The following is a 6000-nucleotide window of genomic DNA, read 5'->3' as shown; positions in this document are numbered from 1 at the left end:
AGCAAAAGTAAAGAAATAGAAAAAAACATCTACTTATTTACTTTTGCTATAATGGTGACGCGAGTGGTGACGAGAGTGGTGCATACGCGCGTGACGGGGAAAAAGTTTGTGCACGTACAAGCAAGCTACTAAATGTCTCGCAAGTGCAGCGCATGTGCTGGCTTAGGCGAGACCTAAAAAATCCAAAAGCACGCATACTGGGATCCTGGTCCATGCAGCCTGTGCCTGTCGCTGTGGCACACTCCTCTGAGAGGCTAGTGCGTCATCGCGGGGAGTTTCAAAATAAATGACAAACTACATGGTGGCCATGCGCACAATGACACGCATGCGCACTAAAACCTAAGCGCGGGGCTCAGAAATGGCTTGATGAAGAATTAGCATGGTGCACATGCGCACTATGTTGCACATGCGCAAACGCGAGGGAGAGCGCATACCGAAGGTGAGCAGGAAACGACGGAACGCTTAGGGACAACACACTCGGAGAAATCTAAGCACACTTTATCCTTCTTTCGTTTTCACAACTTCGTGGAAATTAAAGACAGACAAGGGGGCTCCGAGTTCAGTCACGCGTTCTCAGCAGGTAGAACGCCAGACTCTGACATTCTGCTTCAGTAGTAGCCGTGGCTCAGGTTGGTGACAAAACGTCCGCATTTTATGCTGTGTCCCTCCAGGTGGCACGCATGCGTTTGCTCGAAAAATTCTGCGTGCTGTTCATGATACTAAAAATAACTTTAGGCAAAATGGTGGCAGTTCAAAGTAGGAGTCCTCGGAATGTTTTACTTTTTGGGCAGATGTAGTGAATTCCAGAACTACACATTTAAGATAACGAACTCAAGCAAGAGAGCCCCACGAGGAAAGAGCAGAACACAACAGTAGCATTACTGTGTCACGGGCCATAGCAGTTATTGAATGTATTCAGGCAGCAGGTGCAAACCGCTATTCAAGGTCAGCATGCACGGTCTCACGCCCCTAGTTTGCCGCAATTTAGTACTGCTAGCATGAACCTTCAGCCGTGGCCGCCTTACTAATACAGGCTTCACGGGCAGTGTTGACTACTCGGTGTTAAAGCAACCGGTTTCCGAGAGCGAGCCTGCTTCTTGAACCGACCCCCTTAGAAGTGCTTTGGCACATCAGAGAGGCCACATGGACACTCCGACTCGGCTGTCGAATCGGCATATTTATTTGCAGTCAGTGTGTGTTAAAGCCATATTGGTGCAAGCATTTGGTGAAAGAAAGTAGCCAAACAGAAAAAAACAAGCTTTATTCTGCTGTCTTTGGGGACACAGATTTAGTAAATGTATTTCCGAATGCTGTGCGACTAGAAGACAGATATTCAAGCATGTTAAAGAGGTTTCTTTTCCGGCGAAAATGGCTATGCTTTTTATTCCAACTCTTTCTGGGTTGGTGCTTGGAATTAATTGCGAATAGTTATTTCATAAAGACTAAAAGCGCAGCGTGTGTGATCAACGCTGGACCACAGCAACCCTTTTCTCAGTCCTTTCAGAGGAGACCAAAATGCATGGAGTTATTGCTCCAGCGCTGAACACCACACATCCCCTCGCTACAGACCAGACCACAAATCATTCACTCATTCACTGGTGGGGCCCATAACACCAAACATTCATTCTACTTTCAGATCAATGGTCCTCAAAAGAGGGGATTTGCTTTCCCTTTTATTCCATGCGCTGGAAATGGGAGGAAGAGTGCACCAATCACCTGATGAGTATCGACAAGTTTACTTATACCTCCCTACCTCACCAGGATCTCAATACATGATAACCTAGCAGTCCCTCTCATACTATTGGCCATGGATCAGCCAGTTGCTGGGAATAGCAACCCTTAATTCCGTACATCAATATACATTGAAAATACTTCAAATAATAACCCAACACGGTTCTTTAAATGCAAACAATAAGTTTATCTAATTTTAAGCATAAGGAAATCATATAGCATTCAACATTTTAGTTCGCATATTTACCTAATCTGGCTAAATGTCGTCCTCTATGTCAATTTCGGATCTTTCGTCTCTATGCTCATAAATCAAAAGAACAGTTTGTAAATTAATTGGGCATCTGATCAGTCCATCAGAGTCTCTGGCAGCAGCTGTCCAGCAGTGTGACCATCCTCTCCGTCAGCATAACGTCGGGCAATCTGGTAAAGTGATGGTGTGCAAGGAATAGAGGCAGTCTAAGCAATGTCCTACCCTCTCTAGTCTACTTTTATAATAATTTTTTATCGGAAAATGTTTCAATACATGTTACAAAACAATTTTAATTTGTTAACCAGGATCATTCTTCCTGCTTCTCATACATCAAATGTTGCATTAGATGCAGCTTCTCAAATTTTGGGTACATTTGCAACAGTTTCTAATTCATTCAGGGCATGTTGATTCCCATGCAGGGTCGTGTCCTTTGTGTCATCAAATATAATAGTTCATAGTTTAAGTACATCCTTTGTTTGGTGCTTGGCGCTCCTCCCAAGACGACCTTCACGGATACAGTCTGCCTGGGGTCAGGACGAGGTTATTGTTGCTCATCTTTTAGCGCAGGCGCACTTCACTCAGTGACTTCTCTGTCATGTCGGGGCATCAGAATAGGGATGGCAGCCATTTTGTGGCCACTCCAGTAAGGTCAACTTAAGCAAAGAAACATAAAACGTAATTAATACATAAAAATGACTATTAAAATGTTATTCCCTCTCTAAACCCACTATGTGTATGTATTTATCTAGCCAAAAGCAACACGCATTGCAGTTTATACTCACAATTTAAAGCACGATTCACAAATCACATCACAAAAGCAACATTAAACATGCAAATTCTAAATATCTGATGTTAGTATGCGTACGAAATTAGTTTTCGTATCAATCAAGCCATGCAAATGCAATTCCCACGTGTATTTTCTAATTAGTAATGTTGATTAATTAAACACAGCAAACAGTTAATACTATTAATGTTAAACAGTTATTCATGTTAATTTAAAATGATAACATGGAGGAGGTATACATTTCTTAAGGAAAACCTCGCTCCAGCATTATCACTTATTTTGTAGTTCTGTCTTATAACCAGATGCCACTCCGTTGAACTTTTAGGTCGTACATTTCACCTGCTTTCAGTTGATCTGCAGGGTTCTGAGGCAGCTGGGGCTGTAGCTTAGAGGTAAATTGTCCGAGATCGAAATGCAGAACCACAGCTGGGATTACAACCTATGAACACAGGCAGCCTCTTTATGAACCGAGGAGCCCCATCAGGGCGTGGTCATTTGGCTAGAGCCCGGGTCTGATTGCCCTGGAATACTAAAGTCTAATATAGAGTTTTCATTTTAGTCTGTTGCGGTCTGGGAGTTGTAGTAGTGGCTTGCAACCACTACAACACATCAGCTGTAGGTACCATTACCATGGTTTTAAAGGGGAAGCCCAGCAGTGGGCCGTATTGTCATCTGTCGTAACTTTCCTATAGAAATGCTGTCCTTGTGTTTGTTTAAACTAAAAGTTGTAACTTTTTCCAATTCCAGTTAAGGTTTCACAATTGCTGCTTTGCCTCCACTTCTGCAATTGAAGGAAAGCGGGTATTCGCAACTAAGCTACTCACCTTAGAAACCTGAAAGCTGGCTTCTAATTTCTGCTTTCTTATTTCACCAAACGTTTAATTCTGGTCAAATTATTTGAAAACCAAGCACTTTGAATTGATCATGAGACAATAAACCGTGCAAGTGCTATCTAGTTTTCTCCCTTTTACTATCTCTCCCCTCACTTCCCCCTAATGATTCCCTTAGATAGCAGTTTTGTATCCCCAGAACCTTGTGGCTGAAATGCTCAGGATATAATAAAATGTTCTCTATAAAGCGCTCCACAGCTCTTTTGGAGCTAGGTTTGCGCTACATAAAGTTAGCAAAATACCATGATTCTGTTAAATTATGCCCTTTTCCACGACCTGTTTCGCTGCATTCCACATCTAGAGACTAGCTGTGCTTTTGACACTGCCCATAATCACTGCTGCCTCAGGGTTTTACAGAATCTGCTAGAATTCAAAACACGAAGACATTAACAATGGTTCTCCTCCCACACCGCATATCCTCCTCAAAGGTGTTCACATTGAACATTCCCACCCACTGTAGGTGTATTGTCAGTATTCCTATTCCTTTAGGGTGGAGACCCCACACCTAGGAGCGTGCATTAGTATTGTGTATTGTCTCGTGTATTAGTTAGCTTGACAGGGCTTTCTGTTGCCTCATTTCTTATATTACAATATAAGTGGCTGGACCCAATATTTGACACATGCCTCTGACTGGCCCTTTTTTGGAGTTGCAACATTGTTCTTTTTAACACGAGACTGAGTATAGTACATTGTTGGGCAAAAGCTTGATTCTAAAGAGGATATCGCAATAATTAAAAATCGGTGATCTTAATATAAAATGTTATATGTTAAACATAAAACAATTACAGCAGCATTGTAAGAATCTGACCACCTTCTAAGAATCAGACCACTTTTGTAAGAGCTGCCACGTCATGTATGTTGAGTTACGGTATAATGGAAATTCATTGGTGTGCCAATTTTTTATGTGTAGGGTTTTACATTGTGTTATGTTATATTTCCGGGATGCGGTATGCTGTTGCTGATTTAAAGAGTGCTATAAGCAGTTAGAAGTCTGCTTCAGTGAGCTAGGACACCATGGAGAGGAATGGTTAAAAGGTTTATACAGCCAGCGCCCTTACATGGGTGAAGGGCAGTATCCAGCAGTCTCTATTTTCTGCTGGATTTTTTTGTTTTCTCAGTAAGAATGTGGACATTAGTGGGTATACCAGTGCACTATGAGGCCATAATTTTCAATGCTTTAAAAGTGATTACACTTGAATATATCTAAAAAATGTGTTGTAAAACGCACCACTTTTGTCATATTTTTTTGGGGTGTACAACATTTTCTTGGGGGGATAACCCCTCCAAAACGACCTTGCAGTGGTCAGGCTCGCTATGCACCATATAGGAACTTGTCTGTCTTAGTTTTTGTGTTCTCTATTCTGGACTGCTGTTTTTGTGTTCCCTGTAAAAATGTGGGTATGACTGGGGATCCTGGTGCACTGTAAGGTTATCATTTATTATATTTTAAAAGTTAATACATTTGAATATATACTGAAAAATGTTTTGTAGAATGTACCATGCTTCTCAAATTCTCTTAGGTGGAGAACCCATGCGCGCCCCCCCCTTTTCCCCAAATAGTGGTCAGGCACACTTGCTTGTTATGGACCGTTTGATGGCTGGTATGACAAAACTTGCCAGGGCTGCTTTGGTTCCCCAGTCCGTCCCTGCTACAAATAACTTTGATGCTGATGAAATACTTTTTTCAAAATGGGAGGTTGGCCATCGCTTGCATTTGGCTCCGCCTTCCCTTCAGTTAAAGAAGTTGTGTAAACATGCATGATCTTCTGTTTCAGTTCAGTAGTTGGACTTCTAGGGCCATATGTAGGTAATTTCTATTGACTGATTCCTAAATACCGAATTTTACCGATTCGGTATTTAAGAATCGGTAAATAGAATGTAGGTAAAAAATCGGTAAAGTTTACAGATTCGGTAATATTCGGTATTACTGAATCGGTATTTACCGAATCGGTAATAAGGAATACCTTCCTATTCATTCCTATGGGCCTGGAGGCCCATAGGAATGAATGGGAAGCCAGTCACGATTACCGAATCGGTAATAGGGGGAGCATATTCAAGGGTGGCAGGGTGTCACATTGACACCCTGTTGCACCCCTGAATCGTGCATGTGTGCACATTGGGCGCACATACATGCCCTAAGGGCATGTATGTCTGCCACATAGCATTTTTAAAAAAGCACACAATTGCTTTGTAAAAGGTATTCAGTATTTACCACCAACTTGTAGTTGGTGGTAAATAACGAATACTTAAAACAAAAATGCACTCACTTGAGTGCTCCCTACATAGGAGTTAAGGATTCAGTAATTTACCGATTCGGTATTTTAACGATTTCTTAAAATACCGAA

General features: G+C 41.8%; 1 protein-coding gene across 2 annotated transcripts in view; it reads left to right on the top strand.

Annotated features, from left to right (window-relative positions):
* The first annotated feature begins 322 nt into the window (after window positions 1-322).
* Window positions 323-6000, top strand: part of TMEM177 (transmembrane protein 177) — a 32852-nt gene continuing 27174 nt past the window's right edge. Inside the window, exon 1 of one of the 2 annotated variants that reach the window (XM_085645989.1) lies at window positions 323-439. The gene's annotated coding sequence lies outside the window, so the exon portion shown is untranslated. Of the gene's footprint in view, window positions 630-6000 lie in introns of both variants that reach the window. The other variant, XM_085645988.1, reaches the window with a different exon arrangement.

This window comes from Triturus cristatus, chromosome 3_1, assembly GCF_964204655.1.
Source record: "Triturus cristatus chromosome 3_1, aTriCri1.1, whole genome shotgun sequence".
Taxonomy (NCBI): Eukaryota; Metazoa; Chordata; class Amphibia; order Caudata; family Salamandridae; genus Triturus; species Triturus cristatus.
Note: the sequence above shows the minus strand (reverse complement) of the source record. Positions and strands in the feature narration are given on the sequence as shown.